This window comes from Sciurus vulgaris (genome assembly GCF_902686455.1).
Source record: "Sciurus vulgaris genome assembly, chromosome: 5".
NCBI classification, from domain to species: Eukaryota; Metazoa; Chordata; class Mammalia; order Rodentia; family Sciuridae; genus Sciurus; species Sciurus vulgaris.
In genome coordinates this window covers 119946458-119965481 of record NC_136465.1, presented here as the reverse complement: position 1 = coordinate 119965481, position 19024 = coordinate 119946458, and the positions used below count along the sequence as shown (strand labels likewise).

The 19024-nt window shown below is 35.6% G+C and overlaps 1 protein-coding gene across 10 annotated transcripts in view; it reads left to right on the top strand.

Annotated features, from left to right (window-relative positions):
* Positions 1 to 19024, top strand: part of R3HDM2 (R3H domain containing 2) — a 189014-nt gene that overhangs the window by 5356 nt on the left and 164634 nt on the right. For 9 of the 10 annotated variants that reach the window (XM_079139132.1, XM_079139120.1, XM_079139112.1 and 6 more), the window contains one exon: positions 9817 to 9879. The gene's annotated coding sequence lies outside the window, so the exon portion shown is untranslated. Of the gene's footprint in view, positions 1 to 9811; positions 9880 to 19024 lie in introns of those variants that run through there. The other variant, XM_079139113.1, reaches the window with a different exon arrangement.

Here is a 19024-nt window from a genome sequence, read left to right as displayed (position 1 = left end):
ATTTAGTGAGGTCCTACGCAGCTTAGTGAGACCCTGTCTCAAAAGGAACTATTAAAAGAACTGGAGGGCTGGGGTTGTGGCTCAGTGGTAGCATGCTCACCTAGCATGCATGAGGCTGTGGATTTGATCCTCAGCACCACATAAAAAGTAAAATAAAGTTATTTTAAAAAAAAAACGACAACTGGGGATGTACTCAGTGGTTAAGCACCCTTGGGGTTCAATCCTTAGTACCAAAAATTGAACTCTATTAGAAGTAAAACTAAAAAAATAATTTAAATACTTCCTGATTAAATATAATAACAATAAACATATCTATAACACTTTAAAAAATTGTTTTTAAGGTTGGGTTTATAGCTCAGTGGTAGAGCACTTGCCTAGCATGTGTGAGACACTGGATTCAATTCTCAGCACTACATATAAATAAATAAAAAAGGTGCATTAACAACTGCAAAAATAACTTTTTTTTAGTTGTTGTTGGACCTTTATTTAATTAATTAATTAATTAATTAATTAATTAATTAATTTACAGTGCTGAGAATCAAGCCCAGTACCTCTCACATGCTAGGCAAGCATTCTATCACTGAGCTACAACCCCAGCTGTATAACATACTTTTTTTGAAAAAATATTTTGTTTTATTTGTAGGTGGACACAATACCTTTATTTTATTTTTATGTGGTGCTGAGGATTGAACCCAGGGCCTCATGCATGCTAGGCAAGTGCTTTACCACTGAGATAGAACCCTAGCGTGTATAACACACTTTTAATTAAAGTTTTTTTGTTTGGATTTTGTCTTTGTGGTTTTGGGGATTGAACCCAGGGTCCTGCACGTGTTAGGCAAGTTCTTTGTCACTGAGCTGTATTCCTTCCCATAAAAAGCTTTTCTGGAACAAAAAATTTAGTGAGGTGGGAGGAACATTGTTTTTATAATTTTGCAAATCTCTATAATCTCTGAATTAATAGAAGACAACTGGATTCTTATATTAGCATCTACAGTCAGTCTATTGCAGAATGTCATTTTAGTTAAAAGTATGTGAAGAAAATCCAGCTTCAGAGAGATGTAATTGGAAATGGGAGGAATATTTTAATATTCTCTTTAGGTAATGATGGTTATTCTTTTTGATACTATAGCCAAAGTCTACAAGTGGTATCTTTTTAAAGGCTACTTGAAGTGTTGAATGTAAAACTATATAATGAACTTTTGTATTTGGCACTACTAAAATCCATTTTTGAGTCTGGGGATGCAACTCAGTGGTAGCAGAATATGTGCCTAATATGGATGAAGTTCTGAATTTGATCCTCAGCACCACAAGAAAAAAAAAATGTCTGTGTTGTACATTGAATAGTTCTTTTACCCTCTTTTACTCATGTGTGATGTGAAAACATGAATTGATGAGTTGGAAAATATTGGTTCACTGAGTTATATAGACCTTTCAAATGTTCGATATATTTCATTATTAAAGATATATATAAAATTGGAGCTGGGATTGTGGCTCAGTGGTAGAGAGTTCGCCTAGCATGTGTGAAGCACTGGGTTTGATCCTCACCACCACATAAAAACAAACAAATAAAATAAAAGTATTTGTCCATCTACAACTAAAAATATATATATTTAAGTAAAAATATATACAATCACATTAATCAAGAGTACCACCTTATCTCGCTGATAAGTGGATGAGGACACATAATGGGGGGTGGGAGGTTAGTGTTAGGGTTAGAGTTAGGGTTAGGGAGGGGGGCAAGAATGGAGGAAGGAAGGACTGTATAGAGGGAAAAGAGGGGTGGGAGGGATGGGGGGAAGGGAAAAAATAACAGAATGAATCAGACAACATTACCCTATGTAAATTTATGATTACACAAATGGTATGCCTTTACAACATGTATCCCATTTGTTTACAATTAAAAAAAGAAAAAACCTAGGTGAGGAAATTACAAAAAAAAAAAAAAAAAGAGTACCACCTTTAGGAAAGTCTGTAAGTGTTGAGAAGCTATCAAATTCATGGAAGATGCATGTTTTTCAAAATTCTGATTGAAATCACAGGTTGAATTATATCAAATTCCCTTTGAACAATATCAAATAAATAACATTATTTGTTTGCCAGTTATAGGCTTACTTCTTTCATTTCTGTGAAAAATACAGCCACATATCCAAATCTGAATAACTGTAGTTTGCCTGTAGTTGTTTATTCAAGTGAAATGCTACATGAAAAAAGCTAGGGCAGCTTGAAGTTCAGTTACACAAGTACTTTTCCCTGAGACAGTTGTACTTTTGTTTGTAGCAGAAGTGTTTTGTACTTACCATTTTGTTATGTAAAATACTAAAAAGACTTGAACTCAGAGATGGAAGTTTAATACAGTGAGCTCTCCATATGTGTGAGTTGCATTTCTGAATTCAACCAACTGCAGATTGAGAATATTTGAGGAAAAAATTGTGGCTCTATTAAACATGTACATACTCTATTTCTTGTCATTATTTGCTGAAAAGTACTTTATAACAATTATTGATATGAATTTCCATTATATTAGTTATTATAATCTAGAGATGATTTAAAGTATGTGGAAAGGTGTGAAGATTATATGCAAATACTATGCCTTTTTTTGCATTTTATTTATTTTTTTAAAATTTTATTTTTACAGACTGCATTTTGATTCATTGTACACAAATGGGGTACAACTTTTCATTTCTATGGTTGTATATGATGTAGATTCACACCATTCATGTAATCATTACTATGCCATTTTTTTATAAGGGACTTGAGCATCTGTAGATTTTGGTTGGTGAGGGAATGGAGCAATGGGTAGAGAGGTGATCCTAGAACCAATCCCTTGAGGATATTGAAAGATGACTAAAATTATTTTTACTGCTTCATCCAGGACATTCTTAAGTGAAATTTATACTTTTTAAAAAACTGGAAATGTTGAGTAATGCTTTGATCATGTGAAGACACTGATAACTTCACCTGCCAGTGCTTTTGTCCACGTGAAAAAAGCAAAATAACATCTTATTATTAATTGAAAAATAATATCTTGATAGTGTTATGAAACTAGCTTGACTTCTTAGACCTCCTGAGACCTCTCTCTGAGAACTGCTGCTCTAGATAGGGGATGTGTTACATATCCGGAGATACTGAGATGAGACAACAGAGCTTTCTAGGTCAACTATGAGTGATCTGTTTTATCTGGAACTCAGGGTAATATGGTGAGAGAAAAAAGGTAGTCTGGGTCCAGATCACAAAAGGATGTTAGCATTCTGCTAAGGATAATATTGTTTCTTGTATAGGCAGTGGGGAATTATTGGAAGGTTTTAAGGAGATAAGTATTTTTTTTTAAGAAGATATGTGTATGATGGGTGACACCATTGTATTTATTTGATTTTTTTTAAGGATTTTTTTTTATCACAGTATATCTGGTGGTAAGGAGGCCAGTGGAATAGGATGAAGTCCTAAACTAAGGCACTGACTTGGTCATGTAGCCATAGAAGGTCAGATTGTACAGACTAGTGCAGGGCTCAGATTATGTCCTTTCTAAAGCAAAACTGAGCTTAGCAGCATCTTACATGCAGGTGGAATGTACAGGAACATGACTAACTGCTTCCAGCTGCTTATAACTTCCAAGTTATAAGCTGCTCCTCAAATAATCTTGTTTGGGTGGTTTTCTCTGGAAGGACATCTGATCAAACACCAGTAACACCCTAGAACTCCATTTGCATAAATGACTTCCAAAGATAATCACTATTCCAACTTCTGTTACCTTAATTAGTATTACCTGTATTAGTATTTCATATTAATAGAACCATGTGTACTCTTCTGTGTGTGTTCAACACTGCCTTTGAGGTTAATGAGTGTGTTTTCATATACATTATAGCAATGGTTTATTCTTTTATCATTGCTATGTAATACTCCATTATCTGACTAATGCCATATTTTTTTATTGATTGTTTGCAGGTTTTTTTTTTTTTTTTTGGGGTACTGGGAATTGAACCCAGGGGCACTTAATTACTGAGCCATATCCTCAGCTCTTTTTGTACTTTATTTAGTGACAGTGTCTTACTGAGTTGCTTAGGGCTTCACTAAATTGCTGAGGCTGGCCTTGAACTCAGGATCCTCCTGCCTCAGTCTCCCAAGCTACTGGAATTACAGGTGTGCATCTCCGCATCCAGAGAGTTGTCCCAGATTTGAACTGTTATGAATAATACTACTATGAACGTTTTTTTGCGCACGGGCGGGTACTGAGGATTGAACTCAGTGCACTCAACCCCTGAGCCACATCCCCAACCCTATTTTGTATTTTCTTTAGAGGGCCTCACTGATCTCACTGAGTTGCTTAGTGCTTTCTCACTGAGTTGCTTAGTGCTTTGCTTTTTGCTGAGGCTGGCTTTGAACTCATGATCCTCCTGCCTCAGTCTCCTGAGCTGCTGGGATTATAGGTGTGTGCCACTGCGTCTGGCAATACCTTTATTTTATTTATTTTTATGTAGTGCTGAGGATTGAACCCAGTGCCTCACACATGCTAGGCAAGTGTGCTACCACTGAGCTATAACCCCAGCCCCCCCCCCCCTTTTTTTTTTTGTAACAGAGATTGATTGAATCCGGGGCACTTAACCACTGAGCTACATCCCCAGCCCATTTTAATATTTTATTTAGAGACAGGGTCTTACTGAGTTGCTTAGGGCCTCACTAAGTTGTTGAGGCTGGCTTTGAACTTGGAATCCTCCTGCCTTAGCCTCCCAAGCCACTGGCCTATGAACATTTTTGAACAAAGTTTTTATACATGTAAGACATGTATACTCACTTCTGTTGATTACACACCTAGGGGTGGAGTTGCTAGGTCATATAAACATGTTTAATTTATGTATTCCTAGTTTTCCAAAGTGATTATATTTTCTTACCAGCAAGATATTAGTTTGAATGTACTACGTTTTTTGACTGCATTCGGTATTATCAGACCTTTCAAGTTCAACTAATCTATTGGAGGTGTAATGGTGTCTTTTTGTAGTTTTAATTTGTGTTTCCCTGGTGACTTGATGTTGAATCATTTTTTTATAGTCATATAGGTCTTTTAAGTATCCTCTTGTGTGAAATGCCTGTGTAAGTTTTTTTGCCCATTATTTAAATTTGTCTTACTGTTTGATAGACATTCTCTGTCAATTTTGAATGTGAGTCCTTTGTTAGATGCATATCTTTGCACATATCTTCTATGGGTATTTACACATGGGATACACATGGAAGCAGATTGATAAATCTGATCATTTTGCTGAAATTCCCTGGCATATATCTTAACAGTGGAGGGTAGTCCTATATATTGTTCTTTACATATTCTAATTGCCCTACATGTTGGGAATATACAGACTGATTTTCAGTAGCTCAATGTGATGTTTTGAATTATTCTCAGTTGATTGTGGGTATTTCTGTTATCTACTGCTGTGAAACAAACCACCCCAAAACTTAGTGGCTTAAAACTATTTATTTGCTTATGATATAAATGGTTTGGCAGTTTGGGCAGGGCTAATTTGGCACAGTCTGCCTCGATTCTATATGGTATTGACTGGTTTTATTTATAAGTGATTTTGGTCATTTGACAGATTGACAACTGGTTGGACCTGAGTAGTCTTACTCACAGGTCTAGCATTAGACTAGAGCTGACAGCTAGGTTGCTGTGGGGTCTTTTGCAGTCTGTCTTGGCCTGTTGGCATGAAGACTAGGTCCCAAAAGGGTGAGAGTGGAAGTTGCAAGGGCTCTTGAGGTCTATGCTCAGAAGTTGCAGTGTCATTTAAGTCTCACTCTGTTGGTCAAAGTAAATCACAAGAGCAGATCTGATTCAAGGGATAGGGAAATGAACTCTGCTTCTTTTCCCCCCTCCCCACTTTATTTTGGTACCAGGAATTGAACCAGGGGTGCTTAACCACTGAGCCACATCCCCAGCCCTTTTAATGTTTTATTTTGAGAGAGGGTGTCACTAAGTTGCTTACGGCCTCTCTAAATTGCTGAGGCTGCTTTGAACTTGCATCTTCTTGCCTCAGCCTCCTGAATCACTGGGATTACATGCATGTACCACCACCCCCAGCTCACTCTGGTCCTTTTATGGACTCTGTTCTCAGCCTTACTGTGTGGCTCATTAGTCATTTAGAGTTATTAATACGGGCCTGAAATAACTCCCTCCCCAATCAGGTACTCAGTGAAGGCAGGGAGGGAAAGACTTGATAGCAGTAGGTATTTAGATTGTAGTTGTCTTGAGTAGACAGTGTCTTTTTTTTTTTTTTTTTTTTTTCTTTCTTTTTTTTCTTTTTTTTTTTTTTTTTTTTTTTTTTTTTAAATAATGTGAAATAAGAATCTTGGGCAAGGCTGAGATGTCAGTAACCTGTCAACCTATCAGAGTCAATCAGTATAAGTTCAAGGTGAGGGGATAAAGTCAACACAATGAACCCTTTGCCCTGAGTTTATTGGGCCTCTCATTAAAGTAGCTGTCATAGCTCTTTATTTTAGAGAAAAGTAAAAATCATTGTTCAAGATTCAGCTGATGTTAAAAAGTATTTATTATTGGGGGGAAGTTTACTTTGAGTATAGCTGCACTATTGAAAGTGACATGTGCTTGGTTTTCAGATCAGTGTTTTGAGTATGCCCAATTGTCACAGTTGTTCAGATCTTTCAAAATTGTCTCCAGATGACTAAAGGCTATTATACTTCTCTGAGTAAGTTTAATTAATTGCTTTGAGTCCCAGACAAGTGAATTTGTTAACTATAGTTTCTGATTTATCTGTTGCCCAAAACAGTGATAATTTGATAGGAATAGGAACTCAGGTGGCATTTTATTGCAAAAGATGGATGTTGTCTGCTAAATACATCTGATTAGACGTCTACAACACAGTATCTGTTTTTCTGGTGATAGGGTCATTATTAAAGCTTTATAGAATGTTCTACTAGTCAGATGTCTGAACTGAATCATCCCGTTCCTTTGAGGTTATCTTCAAGGCATTTGGAGTGCTTCAAGAACTCTTAGCAGCAGTAATTCTTTCACAGGTGTTTGCATCTTGGGTGTGTTTAACCTAAGTGGTTCTGGGCCGTGAGAACTTCTCATTGTAATGATGGCAGTCAGATTGTAGTGATGGCAATTGCTTTTTTTTTTAAGATGATTGAATTTGGACCCCACAGAACCATAGAACTGTTGTGAGACATAATTGCCATGTTATTTTCTGAGTGTAAATTTCCCTTCAGTGAAAGGAAGGAAGACTTGTGAGTCAGATCGTTAAATAATGAAGGAGAGAACACATGGTTGATAACTTGGTTATCTTATTGACTATATAAATAAGATTTAAATACCATAAGAAGCCCAAGTTTACCTCAGAGGAAGTATTTAACTTTTTAAGTGAATCAGACAATTAGAAAACCATTTCAGTGCTTATTTTGTGTTACACACTACTTGGCATTGCAGGTATATATGTGAACAAAATGCCTAAGATTTCTGCCCTTCAAGAGCTTACATTTTTGTCTGGGAAGATAGGCAGTTTTTCAGTAAGTAAATAAAATACATATAGATTACAATGAGTCCTATGAAGAAAATAGTTGTGGTATTGTGAGAGAGAGAACAACAAAGGAGCAGTGGATTCTTCAGATTGAGGTGGTCAAGGAAGACCTCTTTGTAGTGACATATGAACTATTCATTGAAAGGGAGGCAGAAATTTCATTTCTTTGAATGAGCAGAGTATCAGAGGCCACAACAAATACAAAGGGCTTATGTAGAGAATTTGGTGTGGTGTGTTCAAGAATAGGCCAGATTTTACAGGACTCTATTGCATGGATGACAGCTGGTTGAATGAGGATCCTAAATTATCTGATTTACATTTTAAAAAGATAACTCATATATTTCTGGGACAATGCTTTGCAGAATGCTAAAGGTAGAAGAAACTAGTTATGTTAGTTATGAGACTGTTGCATTTTATTAAAAAACTACAAACTATTAGGGAGTTATGGAGGATGGAGGGCAGAAAGCAATTAATTAAACTTCTTCCCCAGTGTATTCCACTTTTAATTATGATAAAATTATGATAAGAAAGTCATTCTAGCAATAAATGCTAAAGTATGTTTTGAGTTATGTTGCTCCTGATATCTCTTAAGTTGGAAAGTCATCTCTTGGTGTGGTGTGGCTCTCAGTGTGAGCCCATTGTGTCCACTTAAAAATCACATATATTTTGGCATGACTTGAGGGCTGGTGGGGAAAGGGAACTAGTAATTTCTTTTTTTAAATTTCTTTTTATTTTTTGATTCATTGTACACAAATGGGATACAACTTTTTTTCTGGTTGTACATGAAGTAGAGTCATACCATATGTGTAATTATACGTGTACACAGGGTAATGATGTTTGTCTCATTCCATTATCTTTCCTTCCTTCCATCCCCCACCCGCTCCCCACCCCTCATTTCCCTCTAGACAATCCAACTTTCCTCCATTCTTCCCTTACTCCCCCCCAACCCCCTGTTATGTATCATCATTCACTTAAAAGAGAAAACATTTTGACCTTTGGTTTTTTAGGATTGGCTTATTTCACTTAGCATGATATTCTCCAGTTCCATCCATTTACCTGCAAATACCATAATTTGATTCTTCTTTACGACTGAATAATATTCCATTGTGTATATATACCAAAGTTTCTTTATCCATTCATCTGTTGAAGGACATCTAAGTTGGGAAACTAGTAATTTCTTGGCATAGGGGAGAACAAGTTATTTCACAGGAAAAAATTCACCGTATGGGTTGTGTTTTATGACCACAGTTAGTAGTAAAAAGTGGAAGGGCAATGTCCTCTGACTGTCCCTTTCCAACCTTAACCAGCTACCACATGTCCTGAGACGAAACCCTGAGGTTGAAGGAGGTATAAAGAATTGGAGAAGTGTTTTTCATGGCAATCTTTGTAAGGTATCAAAAGGTCAGAATTTAGTTGATGTTTTATTTGTGGAATAGAATTGTAAAACCAAATGGTATATTGGAGAATTCTTCTCACTTTGGTATAAGAACACAGTAGGGCTTAGGTGTTTCAAGGACTTATAGGAATTCAGACTGGCTCGGGCATATTAAGATTTCTAGTGGCGACACTCAGCATTCAAGGATTCTAGGCCTTCCAGGCTCCTAAAGTAGATTCAGCACCAACAAGCCTTCAGGATCTTGTAATAGCAACAATAATGAATTTTGCAAATGGGGTAAGGATATATTAAATTATGTGTTTTTTCTGTTTCTGGCTTTTCTTTACTTCTACTTCTCACCTATAAGAGAGATTCTAGATCAGCTTACTTAGTTCTAGACTTGTATAAAAAATGAGTAAAAGGGGCTGGGGAGATAGCTCAGTCGGTAGAGTGCTTGCCTTGTAAGCACAAGGCCCTGGGTTTGATCCCCAGCACCCCCCTCCAAAAAAAAAAAAAAAAAAAAAAAGAGTGAAAAGCAGCTGAAGAATGCCAAGGAGTTAAGACTGGGTTATTAATTTATGTTAGAAAGCAGACCAAGAACTGCTTACAAGAAGAGGGGGATCAATAGAGGAGAAAGAGCCTAGTGAATTTTTTTTTTTTTTTTTAATTTTTAATTGTGAATTGAGAATGGGAATGACTATAGAGGATTCAGGGCAGGTGTATAGTTATGAGTAACACAAGTAAAAGGAATTGTGAAATAATTGTGAAATAAAATATTAAGAGGTGCTGCTGTGGATTTTGAATTGAATCTGTTTTCTTTGAGGGTCTCAATATATTAAAATTTAAAGTTGCTTTTAACTTTTTTTTCTTTTTCTTTCTTTTTTTTTTTTTTTTTTTTTTTTTTTTTTTTTTTTTTGAGGTTAGACTTGTTTCTCATATGTGATGCCATTCCAGCACTGGACTCATGGAGGCTGAACATTTATTCAGGTAATAATAGGTAACATTTAAGAGCACTTTCTGTGTGCCAGGCAACAAATTTAAATACAGTACCTGCATTCTCATTTAATCTGTACTTAACCCCGTGGGGTTGTAAGTATTATTGTATCTATTTAATAGATGAAGAAATTGAGATTCAGGGAGGATATCAAAATTGAATTCAGCTGAGTTAAATAAAGTCTTTGCTGCAGTTGAAGTGAGAGATTTTGGTGGTTTGGGTCAGATGATGTCATTTGTTCATTGGCCATAAATATCATGAATGTAAAGTGGTTTTGATTGAACTTCACCACAGTTTCCCACTAGTGAGTATACCATACTTTTTGTTAGTCTTTAAAACAGAAGATAAAGCAGGCAGTTGTGCACACCTGTAATCCCAGTGACTCAGGAGGCTGAGGCAGGAGGATCGCAAGGTCGAGACCAGCCACAGCAACTTAGCAATGCCCTAATCAACTTAGTGAGATGCTGTCTCAAAATAAAAAATAAAAAGAACTGGGACTGGGGATGTGGCTCAGTGGCAAAACACCCCTGGGTTCATTCCCCAGTACCAAAAATAAATAAATAAACAAAATAACTAAATAAATAGTAGACATCTTTGGTAAAGAAATATTCACCTTAGGATTTTTTGTTTGTTTGCTGCTGCTTCTTGTTTATGTTTTTTGTGGTACTGCGGTTTGAACCCAGGTATGAACCACTGTGTCTGACACAATTTAAAATTTTTAACCTTGAAACTTTTCTAGGGCTGGAGGTATAGCTCAGTGGTAGAGCATGTACTTAGCATGTGAGAGACCCTGGATGCAGTCCCCAGCAATAAAAAAATAAAACAGAAAAAACAGCTTTTCTAATTTTTTATAAAGTAGATTAAAAGTTTTGAAATAGTTTAAATATAAGTGAATATCTTTAAAAATAAATACAACAAATTCTTAAGAGATGGTTAATGCAGATAGCAAAAGTCTTTTTTTGATTTCTTCTTTCTTGAGATGCTTTTAATAGGTACTTTCAGCTTTAAGGAACCTAACTGAACCCAGGGGCACATTGCCATTGAGCCACATCCCCAACCCTTTTTAAAACTTTTTATTTTGAGGCAGCATCTCACTAAGTTGCTTGGAGTCTTGCTAAATTGCTGAGACTGACCTTGAACTTGTGATCCTGCTGCCTTAGCCTCCTGAGTCACTGGTATCAGAGGCATGTATCACCCTTCCCTGTTATCTAATTAGGGTTTCTTATAGGAGCTTTTTTTGTGCATCAAAATGCTTGTTTATAGATCACATTGCAGTATTTGTCAAAGTATAGAGAAGAAATGGGAGGTTTTCTGACAGTACCATCTGAAGAGCAGTCAAAAATGAAGATTGAATGTCTCTGAAATGATAATGTAAATTAAGTGGAAGTATTTTTAAGTTTATAAAAATTCAAATTATATGCTACCTTGAGTGATTTTCCATATATCACCTTGCCAAGTGTTGTGTACACTCAGCTAAATTAAAATTGCTTTTAGTACTTATTATCTTATCAGTTATTGAATGGCCAGCATGAGCATGTTGTGCCCTATTTCCCTTTCCCTATCCTTTTTAAAAATCAGCTTTATGGAGGTGTAATTGACATACAATGAACTGCCTACATATTAAAAGTGTACAATTTGCTAAGTTTTGACACTTTTGTATACCTACAAAACTATTACTACAATCAAAATAATGAACATATTTACCCACAAGGTAATGAGTGTACCCCCACAAGTTTCCTTTTCCCCATTTTTAATCCGTCTGTCAAACTCTTTGGATCTCCAGGTAACCACTCATCTACCTAATGTCACTATAGATTAGTTTGCATTGTCTAGAATTTTATATAAATGGAATCATATGGAGTATGGTCTAGCTTTTTGCACTCAGTATAATTATTTTGGAATTCATCTATTTTGTTGTATATGTCAGTAGTTTGTTCATTTTTATTGCTGAGTAGTAATCCATTATATAGATATAACACAATTTTTTTATCCACTTGCTGATGGACATTTAGATTGTTTCACATTTTTGGTAATTACAAATAAAGCTTTGGTATAAATATTTGTGTAAGAGCCCTTCTACTTTTTAATTTCCTCCATGAAATCTCTAAAAAATTGAGGTAAAATTCATATAGCACACTTAGCAGTTTTAAAGTTGCATTTTTAAAGTTGCAATATTTACAATGTTGTGTAACCACCAGCTTTCTCTAATGTCAGAACTTTTTCATTATCTCATAAATTACCCTCTATCCATGAAATACTCATTCTCTGTTCCTTCATTCCTTTCTTGATAACCTCTAATCTGCTTTCTTTCTTTATGGATTTGCCATATTAAAGGAATAATATAGTATAAAAGGGATCATGTAATATTTGACCTTTTGTGTCTGACGTTTTTCACTTAGCATAATGTTGAAGTTTATTAAAATTGCAACATATCTGTATTTTATTCCTTTTTATCACTAAATAATATTCTGTTATGTATACACATACATGTGCGTATACATAGCACACTTAGCAGTTTTAAAGTTGCAATATTTACAATGTTGTGTAACCACCAGCTTTCTCTAATGTCAGAACTTTTTCATTATCTCATAAATTACCCTCTATCCATGAAATACTCATTCTCTGTTCCTTCATTCCTTTCTTGATAACCTCTAATCTGCTTTCTTTCTTTATGGATTTGCCATATTAAAGGAATAATATAGTATAAAAGGGATCATGTAATATTTGACCTTTTGTGTCTGACGTTTTTCACTTAGCATAATGTTGAAGTTTATTAAAATTGCAACATATCTGTATTTTATTCCTTTTTATCACTAAATAATATTCTGTTATGTATACACATACATGTGCGTATACATACGTGTACACACACACACACACACACACACACACACAACTCAAAACAGATACTGTTACCTGAATATGTATAACAGCATTATTTCTGATACCCAAAATGTAGAAACAACCCCAGATGTCTGCCAGCTGATAAACAGTATTTGTTTGCGTTTCCACTTTTAGTTCTTTTAGGTATATACTTAAGAGAGGAAATGCTGGGCATACAATAATTCTTTGTTCAGCTTTTTGAGGAAATGCTGAACTATCTTCCATAGCATTGTGTAATTTTACAATCTAGCAGTGAACAAGGATTACTATTTCTGTGTATCCTCAATACACAGAAATAACCCTTATTTTTAAAAATAACCCTTATTTTAAAAAAAAGATTTTTTTCTTCTTTTGCAGTGCTGGAGATCGAATCTAGGACCTTTTGCATGTTAGGCAAGCACTGTGCCACTGAGCTACGTCCTCAACCCCTCTATCATTTTTTTTTACTGTGGTCATTCTAGTGGATATAATGTGTTAGCCTGTAGTGCTTTTGATTTGTATTTCCTTAATGACCATTGGTGTTGAATATTTTTTTAGGAGCTTCTTGGCCATTGGTATATGTTTGCGTTCTTGGCTCATTTTCTAAATTATCTTTTAATATTATGTTGTAGGATACATATGGATATTAAAAAGATTATTGTAGTGTGAGACAAATTAGGATATTCATTACCACCTCACATTTTTTTTTTTTTTGGTGTTGGGGGGGCACTTTACCACTGAGCTATATCCCTCACCCTTTTAATTTTTAAATTTTGAGACAAGGTCTTGCTAAGTTGCTGGGGCTGGCCTTGAACTTGAGATCCTTCTGCTTCAGCCTCCACAGTAGCTGGGATTACAGACATGTGCCACCATACCTGACTCATCTCACATTTTATAAAAAGTAAATTTTATTGTTTATGTTCAAGGTATACATAAGAATTTTTAAAATATATTCAGGATGATAAACCTTTGACTCCTGAATTTTTTCTCACTTTTTAGATTGTCTTTTCACATATTTAGTAATATCTTTTGATCACAAAAGATTTTAATTTAAATCTATTTTTTTTTTCCCTTTGGTGCTGGTTCTTTTGTTGTCAAATCTAAGAATCCATTGCCAAATCCATGGCCATGAAGATTTAGTCCTATGGTTTCTTTTAAGAGGTTTTATAATTTTAGCTCAGTTTAGGTTATTGATTTATTTTCAACCAAATTTTAAATATGGAATATGGTAGGATATAACATATTATGTTGCATGTGGTTATCCATTTGCTACAGCACCATTAGTTGAAGAGACTATTCATTCCCTATTAAATGGTGTTGGCATTCTTGTCAAAGATCTCTTGGTCAGGCTGGGGTTGTGGCTCAGTGGTGGAGCACTTGCCTAGCATGTGTGAGGCACTGGGTTTGATTCTCAGCACCACATAATAAACAAACAAAATAGAGGTCCATCAACAACTAAAAACATATTTTTTAAAAAAAATCACTTGGTCTTGCCTTGCATGCGTAAGGCCCTGGGTTCAGTCCCCAGCACCACAAAAACAAACAAACAAAAACACCAAACAAAACAAAACAAAACAAAACAACAACAGCAAAAACCAACCAAACAACAACAACAAAAAAAAACTTGGTCAGCCAGTCATGGTAGTGAACATCTATAATCCCAGTAAATAAGAAGGCTGAAGTGTGAGGATTATAAATTTGAGGTCAGCCTGGGCAACTTAGTGAGACCCTGTCTCAAAATGAAAAATAAGACTGGGGATGTAGCTCAGTAGTAAAGTGCACCTAGGTTCAACCCCCCAAACTCCCCCACCCCCCCCAAAAAAAAAAAAAAAATTGGTCATTAAATATTTGGTTTTCTTTTTGGATTCTCATTTCTGTTGGTCTCTGACTGTCCTTACGCCAATATCACATTGTTTCAATTGTGGTAGCTTTCTAGTAAGTTATGAAATCAAGAGGTATGATGGATGTGAGGGTGATCTGGTTGTGACTTATGTCACCTCATTGATCACCAGGATTGATTCTGCTGACCTGGCTGGTTAGGTGGGTGTCACCCTTTCTCCCACACCCACTCCATGTGCTTCCCTCCTAAAGTTGTTTGCTTGGTGGAAGAGGGCAACTTTGCATGATAGAGGAAGACCATTCTTCTGTTGGTCAAGGGTATATGAGTAGCTGGGCTTCCTTGCTAGACCCTCCAAACTCTCAAGGTATGAGTCTTTCTATCTTGCTTTTCTTTAAAAAAATTGTTTTAACTTTTAGTTGTGGATACCTGTATTTTAATGTGGTGCTGAGGATCAAACCCAGTGCCTCCCATGTGCTAGGCAAACACTCTACCACTGAGCAACAATTCCAGCCCCCTACCTTGCTTTTCTTTTTTTTTTCTTTTTTTTTTTTATTTTATTGTAAACAAATGGGATACATGTTGTTTCTCTGTTTGTACATGGCGTAAAGACATACCATTTGTGTAATCATAAATTTACATAGAGTAATGTTGTTTGATTCATTCTGTTATTTTTTCCCTTCCCCCTACCTTGCTTTTCTATTTCAGTATTGTTTTGACTCTTCAGGACCCCCTTAGTTTCCCATGAATAGCTATAACTACCTATGTTAAAAAAGGAAAAAAGATTATGTCCAAATAGGGATGATAATTAACACAATAATTTAAAGCAGTGTAGTTTGATTAATATCATGATACTTAATTATAATAGTATATAAAATCTTTATACCTATATAGCTGATTTCCTCTTTTCTCTTTTGTAGTCATTATTAAATAAATTACATCTTTATACATTACATCATCATACAAAAAAAGTATAATAATATTCTATGAAGCTTTTACCCAGTATGTTTCAGTGGTAACACTGCATAACTGTAGTATAATATTAAAAGTAAGAAGTTGGGGCTGGGGTTGTGGCTTAGTGGTAGAGTATTTGCCTAGCATGTGTGAGGCACTGGCTTTGACTCTCAGCACCACATATACATAAATGAATAAAATTAAGGTCTATCTCTTGTGCTATGGGAGTCCTGTTAAGGAAGTCTGATCCTAAGCCGACATGTTGAAGATTTGGACCTACTTTTTCTTCTATAAGATGCAGCGTCTCTGGTCTGATTCCGAGGTCCTTGATCCATTTTGAGTTGAGTTTTATGCAGGGTGAGAGATAGGGGTTTAATTTCATTCTGTTGCATATGGTTTTCCAGTTTTCCCAGCACCATTTGTTAAAGAGGCTGTCTTTTTCTTCATTGCATATTTTTGGCCCCTTTGTCTAGTATGAGAAAATTGTATTTATTTGGGTTTATGTCCATGTCTTCTATTCTGTACTATTGATCTACCTGTCTATTTTGGTAACAATACCATGCCGTTTGTGTTACTATTGCTTTGTAGTAGAGTTGAAGATTTGGCATTGCGATACCCCCTGCTTCGCTCTTTCTGCTGAGGATTGCTTTAGCTATTCTGGGTTTCTTATTCTTCCAGATGAATTTCATAATTGCTTTCTCTATTTCTGTAAGGTACGTCATTGGGATTTTATTTGAAATTGCATTTAATCTGTATAGCACTTTTGGTAGTATGGCCATTTTGGCAATATTAATTCTGCCTATCCAAGAACATAGGATATCTTTCCATCTTCTAAGTTTTTCTTTAATTTCTTTCTTTAGTGTTCTGTAGTTCTCATTGTAGAGGTCTTTCACCTCTTTTGGGTGAAAAAATTTAAAAAAAATTATTTTTTTCGAGGCTATTGTGAATGGGGTGGTTTTCCTAACTTCTCTTCTGAAGATTCATCACTTATTTATAAAAATGCATTGGATTTATGAGCATTGATCTTGTAACCTGCTACTTTACTGAATTCACTTATGAGTTCTAAAAGTTCCCTGGTGGAATTTCCAGGTTCCTCTAAATATATAATCATGTCATCAGCGAACAGGGATAGTTTGAACACAAGCAACAATAGGTGTTGGCGAGGATGTGGGGAAAAAGGTACACTCATACATTGCTGGTGGGGTTGCAAATTAGTGCAACTACTCCGGAAAGCAGTATGAAGATTCCTCAGAAAGCGTGGAATGGAACCACCATTTGACCCAGCTATCCACTCCTTGGCCTATACCCAAAGGACTTAAAATCAGCATACTACAGAGATACAGCCACATCAATGTTCATTGCTGCTCAATTCACCATAGCAAGATTGTGAAACCAACCTAGATGTCCTTCAATTGATGAATGGATAAAGAAACTGTGGCATATATATACAATGGAATATTACTCAGCCATAAAGAATGATAAAATTATGGCATTTGCAGGCAAATGGATGAAATTGGAGAATATCATGCTAAGTGAGATAAGCCAATCTCAAAAAACCAAAGGACGAATGATCTCACTGATAAGCGGATGATGACATATAATGGGGGGTGGGAGGGGTTAGTGTTAGGGTTAGGGTTAGGTTTAGGGTTAGGGTTAGGGAGAGGGGCAAGAATGGAGGAAGGAAGGACTGTATAGAGGGAAAAGAGGGGTGGGTGGGGTAGGGGGGAAAATGGCAGAACGAATCAAACAACATTGCCCTGTGTAAATTTATGATTACACAAATGGTATGCCTTTACTCCATGTACAGAGAATCAAAATGTGTCCCATTTGTTTACAATAAAAAAAATAAGCTCTATCAACATCTAAAAATTTTTTTTAAGAAAAGTAAGAAATTGGTGAAATTTAGAGTTTATTTCATCAGTTTTATATGCACTTTGTGTGTTTTGTTGTTCTGCACAATTTCATTTTGCCCATTGTTGACTGCTGTCCAATAATGCCTTCTGTTACCATGGATATTTTGTTTGTTTGTTTGTTTGTTTGTTTTGGTACTGGGCTTTTAACCCAGGAGTGCTTTTACCTCTGAACAATAGTCCCAGCCTTTTTAATTTAATTTAATTTAATTTTGATACTGGGAATTGAACCTAGGGTCGCTTAATCAACTGAGCCACATCCCCAACCCTTTTTATTTTGAGACTGGGTCTCATTAAGTTGCTTAGGGCCTTGCTGAGTTGCTGAGGCTGGTTTTGAACTTGGAATCCTCCTGCCTCAGCCTTCAGAGCCACTGGGATTACAAGTGTATGTCACCACACCTGGCTCTCATGTTCTTAAAAAGAGGGAATGGAGATTAAATAGAGCTCAGGACGAAAGATACTTAATAGTGTTCAGTGTATGTTGAAGCCCAGCTATTCCTAGAAGTTTACAAATCAATCAAATGTGGACTTAGAGCTAGAAATAGGTCAGCTACCTTAGCACAAGATTATGGTGTGAAGATTTTAGTGACAGCTTGTATGTGATAATAGATGCTTTCTTGTTCAGGGTTCTCTTGGGATGTATTGGTAAATTCTGGGTATCAAATGCTTTTTCTCTATTCTTTATGTTCTTTTTCTCAAAAGATTGATCATATGTGTAAAAACCACAATTTCTGCATTTAAAGGGAAGACTTGACCAGTAAAAGGCTTTTCATTCTAAGTGCATCTAGCTTAGTAATTCTCCTTTGATTTTTATTACTTTTTTAGGGCTTATATCAAAATTTGATGATGAAATACATACACTAGAATTTCTTAAAGATTTATCTCTGTATTTCAAAGCTGTTCTAATCTATTTAAAAATCTCTGTTGAATATGGTATTGCCAGAGGACTGCTCAAATATCTGAAGAAAATATTTCTTTGGAGTTATTTTCTGCAATTAAGCCACATTTCAGTAGCAGGGTGACTTTGAACTCTGGTAATCTTCTACTGGAACTGCTTCTAATTGTGCCTGTCTCATTAATGAAGTATTGTTTCTGTTTCTAGTCTATTACCTCTGCTGGATGAACCAGTGATGTAGTTTGGAGAATTACTTAGCTATTTTTGACATTTCTATTATGATAACTTGTGAATGGTCACTCACTAATTATTTGTTAGATGAATGACTGCCTTTCATTGAGTTACTGGTTCAGTAAACTCCCTCCTTGTATTTCACCCAAGATCTGTTCTTTTCTGTCAATTTCCATCCTTTTGGTCATTTTATTGCTTGTTTGCATTTCTTCTAGAAGAAAGAAAAAAAATCTGAAACCATACTGTTGTTTATGAGTAAATGATTTTTTTTAAAAAAATCATCTGAGAAAAGTTTGCAAAACTTGGTTAAAATGAGATTTTGAGTTACTGATGATTTTATTTTTCTATTCTGTTTCTCCCTGTCATCTCTAGGGGTAGATTAGATTTTTGCTGGTTTTTATTTTTCTTTAAAGCCCTGACCTACTTTTCTCTCTTTAATTTGTAGCTAG